Here is a 16,469-nt window from a genome sequence, read left to right as displayed (position 1 = left end):
TGCTGCAGATTTACAAATGGATGCAGATATAACCAAGATGTCAGAGATGGAATTCAGGCTAGCAATTGTGAAGACCATGGCTAGAATGGAGAAATCAATTAATGGCAACATAGAGTCTCTAAGGGCAGAAATAAAAGGTGAATTGGCAGAACTTAAAAATGCTATCAATGAGATCCAATCCAATCTAGATAATCTAACAGCTAGGGTAACTGAGACAGAAGAGAGAATAAGCGACCTGGAAGACAATATAATAGATAAAAAGGGAAAAGAGGAGGCCAGGGAAAAACAACTCAGAATCCATGAAAATAGAATCAGAGAAATAAGTGACACCATGAAGCGTTCCAATGTCAGAATAATTGGAATCCCAGAGGGGGTGGAGAGAGAGAGAGGACTAGAAGATGTATTTGAGCAAATCGTAGCTGAGAACTTCCCTAATTTGGGGAATGAAACAAACATTCGAGTCCTAGAGGCAGAGAGGACCCCTCCTAAGATCAAGGAAAACAGGCCAACACCCTGGCACGTAATAGTAAAACTTGCAAATCTTAGAACCAAGGAAACCACCTTAAGGGCAGTTAGGGGGAAGAGATTCCTTACGTACAGAAGGAGGAACATCAGAATAACGTCAGACCTATCCACAGAGACCTGGCAAGCCAGAAAGGCCTGGCAAGACATATTCAGCGTACTAAATGAGAAGAACATGCAGCCAAGAATACTTTATCCGGCAAGGCTTTCATTTAGAATGGATGGAGAGATGCAGAACTTCCACGACCGGCAGAAGTTGAAAGAATATGTGACCACTAAGCCGGCCCTGCAAGAAATATTAAGGGAGGTTCTGTAAAAGGAGAAAGACCCCAAGAGTGATCTACAACAGAAATTTACAGGGACAATCTATAAAAACAACATCTTCACAGGCAACATGATGACAATTAATTCATATCTTTCAATAATCACTCTCAATGTGAATGGCCTAAACGCTCCCATAAAACGGCACAGGGTTGCAGATTGGATAAAAAGACAGGACCCATCCATATGCTGTCTACAAGAGACTCATTTTGAACCTAAAGATACATCCAGACTGAAAGTGAAGGGATGGAGATCCATCTTCCATGCCAGCAGACCTCAAAAGAAAGCTCGGGTAGCAATTCTTATATCAGACAAATTAGATTTTAAACTAAAGTCTGTAATAAGAGACACAGAAGGACACTATATCATTCTTAAAGGGTCTATCCAACAAGAAGATCTAACAATTGTAAATATCTATGCCCCCAACATGGGAGCAGCCATCTACATAAGCTAACTGTTAACCAAAATAAAGAGTCATATTGATAACAATACGTTATTGTAGGAGACCTCAATACTCCACTCTCAGCAATGGACAGATCATCTAAGCAGAAAATCAACAAAGAAACAAGAGCTTTGAATGATACATTGGACCAGATGGACCTCATAGACATTTACAGAACATTTCACCCTAAAACAACAGAATACTCATTCTTCTCAAGCGCACATGGAACTTTCTGCAGAATAGACCATATACTGGGTCACAAATCAGGTCTCAACCGATACCAAAAGATTGAGATTATTCCCTGCATATTCTCAGACCACAATGCTCTAAAACTGGAACTCAATCACAAGAAAAAATTTGGCAGAAATTCAAACACTTGGAAGCTAAAGACCACTTTGCTCAAGAATGTTTGGGTCAACCAAGAAATCAAAGAAGAACTTAAACAATTCATGGAAATCAATGAGAACGAAAACACATCGGTCCAAAACCTATGGGATACTGCAAAGGCGGTCCTAAGAGGGAAATACATAGCCATCCAAACCTCACTCAAAAAAATAGAAAAATCCCGAATTCACCAACTAACTCTACACCTTAAAGAACTAGAGAAAAAGCAACAAATGACGCCTAAGCCACGCATTAGAAGAGAAATAATTAAAATTAGAGCAGAAATCAATGAATTAGAAACCAGAAACACAGTAGATCAGATCAATGAAACTAGAAGTTGGTTCTTTGAAAGAATTAATAAGATTGATAAGCCACTGGCCAGACTTATCCAAAAGAAAAGAGAAAGGACCCAAATTAATAAAATTATGAATGAAAGGGGAGAGATCACAACTAACACCAAGGAAATAGAAACAATTATTAGAAATTATTATCAACAACTATATGCCAATAAACTGAGCAATCTGGATGAAATGGAGGCCTTCCTGGAAACCTACAAGCTGCCAAGACTGAAACAGGAAGAAATTGACAACCTGAATAGGCCAATAACCAGGAATGAGATTGAAGCAGTGATCAAAAACCTCCCAAAAAACAAGAGTCCAGGGCCTGATGGATTCCCTGGGGAATTCTACCAAACATTCAAAGAAGAAATAATAGCTATTCTACTGAAGCTGTTTCAAAAAATAGAAACAGAAGGAAAACTTCCAAACTCATTCTATGAGGCCAGCATTACCTTAATCCCCAAACCAGGCAAAGACCCCATCAAAAAGGAGAATTTCAGACCGATATCCCTGATGAATATGGATTCCAAAATCCTAAACAAAATCCTAGCTAATAGGATCCAACAATACATTAAAAGGATCATCCACCACGACCAAGTGGGATTTATCCCCGGGGTGTAAGGGTGGTTCAACATTCGCAAATCAATCAATGTGATAGAACACATTAATAAGAGGAGGGAGAAGAACCATATGGTCCTCTCAATTGATGCAGAAAAAGCATTTGACAAAATACAACATCCTTTCCTGATTAAAACTCTCCAGAGTATAGGGATAGAGGGAACATTGCTCAAGCTCATAAAATCCATCTATGAAAAACGCACAGCGAATATCATCCTCAATGGGGAAAAGCTGAGAGCCTTTCCCTTAAGATCAGGAACACGTCAAGGGTGCCCACTCTCACCACTGTTGTTCAACATAGTACTAGAAGTCCTAGCAACAGCAATCAGACAACAAAAAGAAATAAAAGGTATTCACATTGGCAAAGAAGAAGTCAAACTCTCTCTTTTCGCAGATGACGTGATACTTTATGTGGAAAACCCAAAAGACTCCACCCCCAAATTACTAGAACTCATCCAGCAATTCAGTAATGTGGCAGGATACAAAATCAATGCACAGAAATCAGTTGCTTTCTTATACACTAACAACGCAACTGTAGAAAGAGAAATTAGAGAAACGATTCCATTTACAATAGCACCAAAAACCATAAGATACCTCGGAATAAACGTAACCAAAGAGGTAAAGGATCTATACTCTAGGAACTACAAAACACTCATGAAAGAAATTGAAGAAGACACAAAAAGATGGAAAAATATTCCATGCTCATGGATCGGAAGAATAAACATTGTTAAAATGTCTATGCTACCCAGAGCAATCTATACCTTCAATGCCATCCCGATCAAAATTCCAATGACATTTTTCAAAGTGCTGGAACAAACAATCCTAAAATTTGTATGGAATCAGAAAAGACCCCGAATCGCCAAGGAGATGTTGAAAAAGAAAAACAAAGCTGGGGGCATCACGTTGCCCAGTTTCAAGCTATATTACAAAGCTGTGATCACCAAGACAGCATGGTAGTGGCACAAAAACAGACATACAGACCAATGGAACAGAATAGAGAACCCAGATGTGGACCCTCAACTCTATGGTCAAATAATCTTTGACAAAGCAGGAAAAAACATGCAATGGAAAAAAGACAGTCTCTTCAATAAATGATGCTGGGAAAATTGGACAGCCACATGCAGAAGAATGACACTCGACCATTCTCTAACACCATTCACAAAGATAAACTCAAAGTGGATGAAAGACCTCAATGTGAGACAGGAATCCATCAAAATCCTAGAGGAGAACATAGGCAGTAACCTCTTTGACATCACCCACATCAACTTCTTTCAAGATACATCTCCAAAAGCTAGTGAAACAAAAGCAAAAATGAACTTTTGGGACTTCATCAAGACAAAAAGCTTCTGCACAGCAAAGGAAACAGTCAACAAAACAAAGAGGCAACCCACAGAATGGGAGAAGATATTTGCAAATGACACTACAGATAAAGGGCTGGTATCCAAGATCTATAAAGAACTTCTCAAACTCAACACCCAAAAAACAAATAATCAAGTCAAAAAGTAGGCAGAAGATATGAAAAGACACTTCTCTGAAGAAGACATACAAATGGCTAACAGACACATGAAAAAATGTTCATCATCATTAGCCATCAGGGAAATCCAAATCAAAACCACACTGAGATAGCACCTTACACCAGTTAGAATGGCCAAAATGGACAGGGAAAGAAACAACAAATGTTGGAGAGGTTGTGGAGAAAGGGGAACCCTCTTACACTGTTGGTGGGAATGCAAGTTGGTACAGCCACTTTGGAAAACAGTGTGGAGGTTCCTCAAAAATTTAAAAATAGAGCTACCCTATGACCCAGCAATTGCACTACTGGGTATTTACCCCAAAGACACAGATGTAGTGAAAAGAAGGGCCACATGCACCCCAATGTTCATAGCAGCAATGTCCAGAATAGCCAAACTGTGGAAAGAGCAAAGATGCCCTTCAACAGATGACTGGATAAAGAAGATGTGGTCCATATATACAATGGAATATTACTCAGCCATCAGAAAAGATGAATACCCAACTTTTACATCAACATGGATGGGACTGGAGGAGATTATGCTAAGTGAAATAAGTCAAGCAGAGAAAGTCAGTTATCATATGGTTTCACTTATTTGTGGAACATAAGGAATAACATGGAGGACATTAGGAGAAGAAGGGAAAAATGGGGGGGGGAGAATGGAAGGAGAGATGAACCATGAGAGACTATGGACCTGAGAAACAAACAGGGTTTTAGAGGGGAGGGGGGAGGGGGGATTGGTTAGCCTGGTGATGGGTATTAAGGAGGGCACGTACTGCATGGAGCACTGGGTGTTATACGAAAACAATGGATCGGGGATCACTACATCAAAAACTAATGATGTATTGTATGGTGACTAACATAACATAATAAAATTTAAAAAAAAAGAACATAATTGGGGTGGGGGAAAGGGTTTGCTCTTTTAGGTAGGGTAATCAGGAAAGGCCTCTCTGAAGATATAATATTTAATCAGAGACCCAGATGATCAGAAGAAGCAATCATGTAATGATTGGAGGGAAGAGCATTCCACATGATAGGAATGGCAGGTGCTCTGGTATTTGAGGAACAACAAGGAGGCTGGGGTGGCTGGAGATAATGAACTAAGCAGAGAATGATAAGAGATGAGATTGGAGTGGTATACAGGACAAGACCATGTAAGGCATTTGCTATCACTATCAAGAATTTTTATCTTATTCTAGGCTTAAATTCTATTTTAAATGTATTTTATGGCTGGCTTATCTGCCAGTATTTATTTCTTATACTTAAAAAACATAACTGGATTCATACATAAAGTCAGGCAAGATAAGAGAGACATATCAAGAGTGTGTGAATGTAAAGCTTGTTCTGTCAAAAATATTGGGAATTCTGGAGAGATGATGGTGGTGATGATGTCATTTTCTTTTAAATCTCCCTAAATTTCCCTATGGAAACAAATAGAGCAGTTCCTATTCTGCTAGTGGCAAGGAAGCTTGTATCAGATTAACCCTCCCATGGATAACATATATAGAAAACAACTTTGACAGACCTGGGGAGCATCAGAAGCAAGTAGAAGCAAGTCAGCCTTAAAAGAGGTGAACTACAGTGGGTGCGATGTCCTTTGCGTGCCTTCGCACCTGAGTGCCCTCCTCATTCCATGCTGTGAGGGGCAGCTAGAACTCAAGCAGAAAGTTGCCATCTTACTGGCTTCAGGAGTCAGAGTTGAAAATGAAGGGCTACTGGAGTGAAAAGTGGTGAGGCAAGTCATGGAAAAGTAGAAGCCACTGGGGAAAAGGACCAAAATCTGCTTATAAACCACCCAAATCCTGGTCTAATCACTGAAGTACACATGTGTTGCATGGAGAGACCTCAGGGGTCCCAGCAGAAAGCAACAGTTGGAAGCTTTGGCTTAGCTGCTACCCATCATAGAGGAAGCAGAGTTTGGAGTTTACAAGTGCAGCCAAGTTAACTGGCTGTTAGAACAAAATCCATCATGCTTTAGAATAAGATGACAGACTTTATTATCTAAAATGCATACAATATTAAGAATTACTAGTCATGTGGAGAAATTGGAAAAGTGTGATCAATAATCGAGACAAAAAGGAAGCAACCCCAGGATAAACAGAACTTGTAATTAGCAGACAAGAACTTTATTTTTTTTTAAAGATTTTATTTACTTGAGAGAGAGAGAGCGCATAGGAAGAGGGAGAAACAGACCCCTGCTAAGCAGGAAGCCCGATGCAGGGCTCCACCCCAGAACCCTGGGATCATGACCTGAGCTGAAGGCAGACACTTAACTGACTGAGCCACCCAGGTGCTCTCCCCCTTTTTTTAAGATTTTATTTAGCAGATAAGAACTTTAAAAGAGCTGTTACAAATGTGTTCAAACCCGGAAATACAGCAATACTGAATGAAGACGTGAGGAATCTCAGAAGAGAAAAAGAAACTATAAAAAAGAACCAAATGGAAATTCTGGAGCTGAAAAGAGATAAGCTATCAAAACTGACACTAGAAGAAACAGAAAACCTGAATTGCTCTATATCTATTAAAGAATTGGATTATAATCCTTTCACAAAGAAAAGTCTATGTCCAGATGGCTTCACTTATAACTTCTATCAAACACATAAGGAAAAAATGCAAATGTTACATAAACTCTTTCAAGAGAAAAGAATTAGGGAACACTTCCCATTTCATGAGTTCAACATTATCCTGTTACCAAAAGTAGGCAAAGACATTATAAGAAATTATAAAGCAATATCCTAATGTGAATGTAGATGCAAATATCCTTAACAAACTATTAGCAAACCTATCCTGCAACATATTATAAGAATAATACATCATGTCCATGTATAGTTTAACTCAACACAGCAAGGTTAGCTTCCCACTCAAAAATCAATCAATGCAATCACCAAATTAAGAGAATAAAGGAGAAAAATCACATGATCATTTCATTAGATTTAGAAAGAGCATTTGACAAAAAATCAACATCCATTTATGATAAAGACTCTCAGTAAACTAGGAATAGAAGGGAACTTTCTTTCTCAGTCTGATAAATGGCAACCATGATGTATATATCAATAATATCATAGTTAATGTTCAAGGGCTGAACGCTTTATCAGGAACAAGGCAAGGACATTGCACTGAAGATCCTAATTAGTGCAGTAAAGGCAAAAAGAAAATAATAATATGCATAGAAGTTTATTTTTTTATTTGCCTATTCTCCTATTCTAGATATTTCTTATTTTATTTTATTTTATTATGTTAATCACCATACGTTACATCATTAGTTTTTGATGTGGTGTTCCATGATTCATTGTTTCGTATAACACCCAGTGCTCCATTCAGTACGTGCCCTCTTTAATACCCATCACCAGGCTAACCCATCCCCCCACCCCCCTCCCCTCTAGAACCCTCAGTTTGTTTCTCAGAGTCCATAGTCTCTCATGGTTCGTCTCCCCCTCTGATTTCCCCCGCTTCATTTTTCCCTTTCTGCTATCTTCTTGTTTTTTGTTTTTTTAACATATAATGTATTATTTGTTTCAGAGGTACAGGTCTGTGATTCAACAGTCTTACACAATTAAAAGGAAGATATAAAACTGTCTTTTTAAATAGAGATCATGTACATAGAAATGCCTATGGGATCTATAAAAAAGCTAATAGAACTAATAAGTGAGTTTAGTAAAGTCATGTATAAAAACCAACTGTATTTCTATATACTAGCAAAGTGAAATAAAAAATCAAAACAATTTACAGTATGGAAAGACAAAGGGTTTAGAACAACCAAGTGTTGGATAGAGAAGGAGCAACTGGAACTCTCATACATGGCTGATGGGAATGTAAAATGTTAAAACCATTTTAGAAAACAGTTTGACAAACTTTTATAAAGGTGACATACCCATATCATTCCACCAAGCAATTCAACTCCTAAGTATTTATGTAAGAGAAATTAAAATATGTGTCCACACAAAGACTCTTACACAAATGCTTATAAGAGCCAAAACCTGAAAACAACCCATATGTTCATCAACAGGTGAATGGGTAAGCAAATTATAGTACATCCAGACAATGGAATAATCTCAGCAATAAAAGAGAACAAACACGTTTGTAACAACATGGATGAATTTTGAAAACATTATGCTGAGTGAAAAAATCCAGATTCAAATAAGAGTACATACCCTGTATTTCCATTTGCACAAAATTCTAAAAAAAGAGAGAGAGAGAGAACTAATCTGTAGTAACAGAAAGAAAATCAGCGGTTGCCTAGGACTGGAGCAGGGAAGACACTACTCGAAAAGGAGAGAAGGAAATGTTTGGGGTCATGTGGGTATTTTAGATCTTGATGTGGTGATAGTCACATTGGTAACATATCCTTGTAGCTGTGTACATTATACCTTTATAAAGTTGACCAAAGAAAAGGCCAATACCTGTTAATAGCCAAATGACTAGTACAGACAATAAATTCTGTAGTTTTTCAAGCTAGGCTTCACAGAAGAGGTCAAATTGGAATCGCCCTTTCAGGAGAGATAGGATATAGATATGCTACATTTAAAACAAAACACAAAAACAAAACACTGAGCAAAGCAAAAGTCAACACAGGCATGAATGCAAAACGAGCAGAGTGGGTGGCTTGAAGGGATGGTGGTGGTATCTTTAGACTGAAGGCACAGGCTCTTACAAGGGAATTGTGGGAGGTTCAGATGGAGGGAGGAGAAAGTTAGGGGCAGAATGTTGTCAGAACAAAGAGATCGATCTTTATCCTTTGGGTACTGAATGACCTTTTGAGATTTTTAAGCAGGGGAGTACGTTAGGCAAATGAATCTGGATTGTGGTGCAGGAAAAATCAGCAAGGAGAGAATTTGCTGGAGTTCAAATGACAGACTTGCAGTAGTGCTGGCTGGAGAAGATCCAAGATTGAACTAGAGTGGGGAAGGCAAAGAATGGAGGTGATACAGAGAAGGAAGAATTGACTACAAATATTAGGTTAGACTCTGGATTTGTGAACAAGGACAGAGTAAACAATGAGTTTCCAAGCCTGGGTAGCTAAAATGACAGGACAATTAGTAGAAATATGAAGCAGCCAGTTTGGGGAGAAAGATGTTGATTTAAGTTTTAGGGTCAATTATCTGAGAAACCTACCTTGACCCTACTCTTACCTCTATCTTAAGACTGGATGAAATGTCACTGCATACACCAAAGTGTGTCATGCTTAGCCCATCACATTTATCGCCTTGTGTGGTGACTGTCTACCAACCTCCCCCAGTAGGCTCTATAAAATTTGAAAGTAAGGACTATCTTTCGTTAGTAGAGCCCAAAGGTTTTGCATATGTGCTTGTAAGTATTTGCTAAATATGTACTGAATGTTGAATTTGAGAGGATAATGGAACAGGAAAGTGGTTGCGTTCCTCAGGTGATTAGAGTGGTGAGTTTAGGATATATAGTCTGGGGAGGTATTTACATAAAAGTGATTGTTGAAACCATGATGTAAGATTCCTAAAGGACAGCTTATAAACAAACCTCCTGTGGCACTCAATGTTTTCATTACTTAGCTGGCAAATTTGCTCCAAAATGAGAAGCAGGAGAGACCAAGAAAAGGCATGCAAGCCTACATTAACCATTTGTCAAATTAACAACTTCTAGATATTCAGGAATTGGTTCTTCAGATAATTGGCGTGCGCGCACACACATACACACACACACACACACACACACACACACACACAAGGCTTTGCCTGACATTTGATGTTTGCCTCTTCCCTTTTGTACCCAAAATAATGAAACAGTGACATTTGAGAAAGTGGGAGAAAAAGTCTAACAGCATGACTGCATTTGGGGTTTTCACCCTCTTGGAATACTGATGCTCCACCACTAATCAACTATATGAGCTTAGACAAATTACTTCATCTCCCTGGGTTTATGTCTTCTTATCTGAAAAACAGTGGGTTTACTTCCTACATCATATTTTTGTTGAGAGGATTAAATGAGGTCCAATATGCAGAACTCCTAGAAGAGTGCCTGCCACATGGGAAGCATGCCGCAACTTTTAGTTGGAGGCGGGAAAGTATGGTGGAGAAGAGGATGGCCTTTGGTGACCACGACCTGGGCTTGAACTTGGGCTCTGCCACTTACTAGGCAAGTTACGTTTTTGTGCCCTGTTTCCTCACCTGGAAGGTAGGGGTGTTATTAGTACCTCTATCACAGGTTTGTTATGAGAATTACATGAACAGGAGGCACCTGGAACACTGGCTGACGCATAGCAAACATCATGTCAGCGTTAGCTAGGATTACCATCACTCCCTTACTATCTTGATTCTCAAGCCCATCTCCAGCTCTGTCTGGTCTCTTCACTGCCCCTCCTCCATCAGTAGGAGGACGACTGGTGGATGTTTTCTACTAAGTTCATACAGTGACACTAGATGGGGTTGCTGAGCTAAAGCACCTAAGAACTGCTGGGCTGCCACATTACATTTTTGGAGCTGAATATGACTTTACGAATGTTCTAGTCAGTCCTTTTTATTTTGCAGATGAAGAAACTAAGGATCAGGGGCGCCTGGGTGGCTCAGTCATTAAGCGTCTGCCTTCGGCTCAGGTCATGATCCCAGGGTCCCGGGATCGAGCCCTGCTTCAGGCTCCCTGCTCGGCGGGAAGCCTGCTTCTCCATCTCCCACTCCCCCCTTGCTTGTGTTCCTGCTCTCACTGTCTCTCTCTCTCTCCCTCTGTCAAATAAATAAATAAAATCTTTAAAAAAAAAAAAGAAGAAGAAGAAGAAACTAAGGATCAGAGAAGTTATCTGATGTAATCCCTGCCTACAATTGTCTCAGCAATCCAGTCTCCCCATTTCTGGCAAACCCAATCCCACTCTTCATCAGAAACAACTGAATAATAAAGCTGGATGTGCTTACAAATCCTAATTTTTTTCTAGAATCATTTGATCAAACCCAAATGATCCTGTAAGCTCCACAGGAGCAAGAACAAGCTGCCGTCATTCACTGACTGCTCTGTCTGGCCTGTGGTAGATCCTCAGTTAATACTTGTTGAATGAATGATAAGGATCTATCAAATTTAAAAACTTCTAGAGATTTCAAGTCTTCCTTAATACTTATTCCAATGCTCTCTGAAGGGGATTCCTCCTAACACAGTCTCATTCTCTTCATGGATACGTCAAGCAATCCTTTTCTTCTTTTTCTAGTTTCTCTGAAGATGTTAGACCTGGAGAGAACTTTGGAAAAATCCCCAGTCGAAATTTTTCATTTTGTCAATGAAAAAACTAAATTAGGTCCATGATCATCTAACAAACTGGTTAGTGGCAGAGCTGAGATTAGAATCGCCCTTAGCTTATCATCCTTAAAAAATAATTCAATTCGCTTCAAGATACTATCAAATATCTCCCACCTGTCCTTTAAATGTTCCCTAACCTTTCCTCCAGGTCATATTCTCCAGAATATTATTAATTTTGATGATTTCCTGCTGGGAGCAGGCTTACCATTCATATCTTTCCTTTTCCTGAGTCCAGGACAACTAACCTACCTTATTACTGCTACTCGTGCATCTACAATTTGCCCCTCCACCCCTGTTCTTAATCCCTGCCCTTGAGAAGAAAAAGTAGCTCCTCTTTCCCATCTGGACCAGCAGGGATGGGTTTTCAGATATTCCAAGGAAGTTGTCCCTGCCTGGTTAGTTTCAAAATAGACGGATGTATCATGTGGATGGAGGTTTCTGTGATTTGTCCTACATAATGGACCACCCTGCCCGAAGGTAAGCCGGGAGGCTAAAGAATGTTGTTCATGAGACTTGTGCTGCATAAGTGACCTTGGGAGCCTGAGTAGTTGACATTAACTGGCTTCCTGGTCAGAATTGGCCCTTCTGGTCTAGATGCCAAGAGCTGAGAATCTTACCTTACATCCCCTCCAGCTCCAGGCTGGGCTGCCCACTACCCCCAGTGGAATCCAGGAGGGGAGGCAAACACACCTAGCCCAGGCTCCTTGAATATGTAAAGACATGATAACATAGGAATGCAGCTCGCTCCAAACTGCACATGGGCAAACAAGTGTTTAACTTCAGACCCTGTCATTTGCCCTATAAATGTGGCCCTTATGGGGATTATCAGCTGGAAGTCTCACCTGAAGGGAGGATGGTCTGCCCCGGCCTCTCACTCAGGACCGGAGCCTGGCTGTCTCCACGGGGCTTCCCCAGCTAATGAGGTTGGATGCTGTAAGTACCCGATTGATATAACTTTGTCTTACTCTCCTTTATCACTTACTATTGCCCTCATTTATGAGCAGATTTCCCTTTTCTTCTTTCTGTTTCCATTAGGTTTTTATAATATCAATCAAGTGTCTTTTCCCTTTCGAAAGGGAGAGTAGAGCTGTCGTGTTTTGTTTAGAATAAAGGACCCCAGACATCTAGGACACTTCCTGGATTGTTCCAAGATGGTGTTTACAGTTCTATTTAGAGCCTCAAAAGTGTGCTGGGTGCTGAGATAACATAACCCAGGACAATCCCTCAACAGTGTTCCCTGGCTGTGTTGAATGACACTCAGGTTCTGTTTTGTTAACACCAGGAAATGAAGAATTTCTAGAGCCAAGCACTGTCTCCTTTGAACCATTTCTCTACAGTTCTAAGGACTTACTGACTTATTTCTTTACCGACCCTACGATCTCGTTGTGGTAGATTTTTTTAAATGGCCATAAATTCTTCCACAACTATCAAGAGGTGAAATCTATCTGCCTACTCCTTAAGCCTGACTTGGCCATATGACTCACTTTGGCCAATGGGACATTAGCAAAGGTGTTCATGCTGGGCCTTTGAAAGAGCTTGAGCGTTGGGGTTGTCCTCTAGCTGTGCTTGGAACCCCGGAACTACCATGTGAACGAGCCCAATCTAGGCTGCTAGAGAATGAGAGGAAAGACAGCCAGACCCTTGCCAAGACACTTTTAAATACCAAACATGTGTGAGGACATCCTAGATCATCCAGCCGCCGCTGACATGCCAGCTAAATGGAGAAACATGAGTGAGCCTGAGCCTATCAGCCAAGCCCATCCAGACAAAGCTTCTCAACCAACACACAGAACTGTGAGATAAATTAATGGTTACTTTTTAAGTCATTACATTGTGGGGTAGTGTGGTATATAGGAAACACTCCCTGATATATATGAAGGGGTAAAGACTCCCTAAAGAAATGGCAATCAGTATTTTCTAGTTCCCTCCTCATCCCCGTTATCTAGGTTTAGTTAGCCATTCTGACTGTACGTGATATTTTATTTAAGTGTAGGAGAAGCAGAGTATGGCTGTTCCTAAAGTGGGTTAGCTGCAGGTTTAGACTTAGGCACCCTCCACATAGCAATCCATCATCAAGGGTCGTGTCTTTCACAGGTGTTGCAATGTCTTGGGAATTAAAGTCCTATCTCTTTACGCACAGATCTGATGTAGTTTTGGGTATGTTGGTGAGTTTGTGGGTTCCAGAGCCGAAGGCCAAGAAAGAATTCTTGAGATGTCTTTGGTGCAAAATGGTGGTTTTATTGAAGCACAGGGACAGGACCCGTGGCTGCCCCAGGGTTGTGAGGGGTAGCTGATTATATACTATGGGGTTGGGGACGGTAAGGAAAAAGGGAGGTTTTCAAAAGACCTTTCATATGCTAAAGAGGACCTACAAGATACTGGACGCCTTGCCATTGTCAAGTTAGGGTTGTTTTTCCCTCTAGTAAGGCATTAACATTAAGACAGTTGGGAGCTTCCTGGGGGAATGTTATACTCTGCCTGCCTCAAGTACTTGTCAATGGGCTGCAGGTTATAAGGACATTTAATTTTATCTACATTTCCTTCTGGAAATTAGGTTATTGATATTGCTTTTCTCTTGTAAATCACTAAGACATTTGTAAACTGAGGGAGCCTCATGTCCTGCAGGATTGGAATCTCTATAAGTTAACCATTTGTTTTCCTTCCTTAGCTTTAGGGCAGTCAGCAATACCTGAGGAATGTCACATATATCCCATCTGGGCGTGGGGGCAGGTTGTGGGATGTGAGCTGGTGCTTTGTCCTCAGCTTGCCTTCTGCTCCCTCATCATTTCCCCCCTGAACAATTTTTGACCCTGAAATCTTTAAGGTTGTTGAAGGTGGAAGGTCTCATCTTCTGTAACTTCTTCCTGCTGAGTAGGGGCATAGAGATGTCCCTACCTATGGGTCAGTTATTGGTCAGTCAAGAAATATATAGGGGAGGGGCGCCTGGGTGGCTCAGTCATTAAGCGTCTGCCTTCGGCTCAGGTCATGATCCCGGGGTCCTGGGATCGAGCCCCGCATCGGGCTCCCTGCTCCGCGGGAAGCCTGCTTCTCCCTCTCCCACTCCCCCTGCTTGTGTTCCCTCTCTCTCGCTGTGCCTCTCTGTCAAATAAATAAAATCTTTAAAAAAAAAAAAAAGAAAGAAAGAAATATATAGGGGAGTTGTGAAAGGTGGGGGCAACTGAATCCAACATGGGCAGCATATATGAACCTCCTAGAGTAGAAAGGATCATCTGTCAGCTGGAAGTTATGGCAGTGAAGGAGTCTGGACACCAGGAAGGGAGACACTGGAAAAGACAACAAAATAAGGTTAATAATGAGAAAAAGAAGCCTGATAAAAACACCCATTGATAGTTAACCATAATTATCCTCCAGTCCAGGAGTTTTAACCAATCATTAAAGGAAAGAGAGAGATCGTTTAAAGCACCAATTTGAGCATTTATGTCAGGTAGAAACCCAGAAGTATTTTGTGATAACCTGGAATGTATACACAGCATTCTGGTTTTATGATAGCCCAAGTTCTACCTTATGCAACAGTTAAAACATCTAATGCCGTTCTATTTTGTAAAGCTGCTTTACACATTTGTATTACTCTAGTATTTAATAGAGATATGTTATTTTGAGTGTCACTTAGGGCTTTGACCATGTACTTAATAAGAGCTTCCGTGTGCCAGACAACATCCTCCAGTCCCAAAGAAGGAACAAAGATGGATGCTAAGTGGTCATACCAGTGAGACACAGAACATGTCCACCATCATTTTAAATTTGGAAGGTTGGCTGGGTTGGTAATGGTTTTAATAATGTGTCCGTGCATCCAGGCAAAACCCAGAGTACAGTGGCCTATCTGGCCTGAAGGAAGCCAGGGCCACAAGTTAGAGTCACATAGCTATTGGGTCCCATTAGGAGCCAGCCATCTAATACTGGGCCTCCCTGAAGTGCAGTCAGGATATTAAGGGCTATTTGGTTTTGGAGGGCCATCCTTTGAATTTGTGTAATAATTTCAGGCCCATATTTGATTGGCGAGTTATGGCTTGATAATAATCCCCTTTTCTTCGAATTGCTCCATGGGCATGTAGGACTAGGAAAGCATATTTGGAGTCAGTATAAATATTAATTTTTAAGGCTTTTGCCAGTTGCAAAGCACAGGTGGGTGTGATTAACTCTGCTTTTAGGGCAGACGTATTTGCCGACAGGGCTTTGACCTCAACAGTCTGAGTTTGACTATAGCATACCCAGCTTTTCTTATTCCCTTTTCCATGAAACTACTGCCATTGGTAAACCAACTGTCATCTGCATTTTCAATAGGGACATCTCTTAAATCTGGTTGGCTAGAATAAACAAGATTAATAACCTCTGAACAGTTATGCTCTATAGAAGTATGATGGTCAGGTCCAGGCATGAGGGTAGCTGGGCTAAAAGTTTGACAGGTTTTAAGTATTATTTCAAGCATATCTTTAAGCATTGCCTGGTATTTAGTAAGTCCCATCATCTATTGGTGGCTTTTGGTCGCTAAGACACTCTGGACCTGATATGAAGTCATTACGGTCAGGAATTGTCCCATAGTGAGCTTTGAGGCTCCTTTTACCAGGAGGGCTGTTATATGCTTGGCTAAAACCTTTATTTGCACCTGTACATCAATAGAGGTGGCTTCTAGGACAAATATGACTATGAGGGATGAAACCATCAAGAATCCCTCTTTGTTTGAAGTCCAGCCTCAACAATATCTTAATTATAAGGAATCACTGGCAAGTGGGAGAAGGCTTGTCTTAAGAGATGGGGACATCCCCAAGTGCATCATCCAATCCAGTCATAAAGAAAGTGGGATCATCCATTATTTCCACAAGTCCACAGCTAACCCCATGGAGTGGGGTACGTGCTCTCTTTTGAGCAGCAATTTTGTCATCCCAGCCTCACAGAACTGGTCAAAGTGATAGTTATACAACTGTTGGGGGATCTAGTCCATTTTCTAGTTGTTTAATCATATGCCTATGGGGTCCTGTTTTTGTCCCACAGAATAAAAAGCATGAAGATTATCTATATGTGAGCTATTGTGGCAATTTCTCTGAAGTTGACCTCAAGTTGTCTA

Source organism: Phoca vitulina, unplaced genomic scaffold, assembly GCF_004348235.1.
Source record: "Phoca vitulina isolate PV1807 unplaced genomic scaffold, GSC_HSeal_1.0 scaffold20, whole genome shotgun sequence".
NCBI lineage: Eukaryota > Metazoa > Chordata > Mammalia > Carnivora > Phocidae > Phoca > Phoca vitulina.
This window is presented reverse-complemented; position numbering follows the sequence as displayed.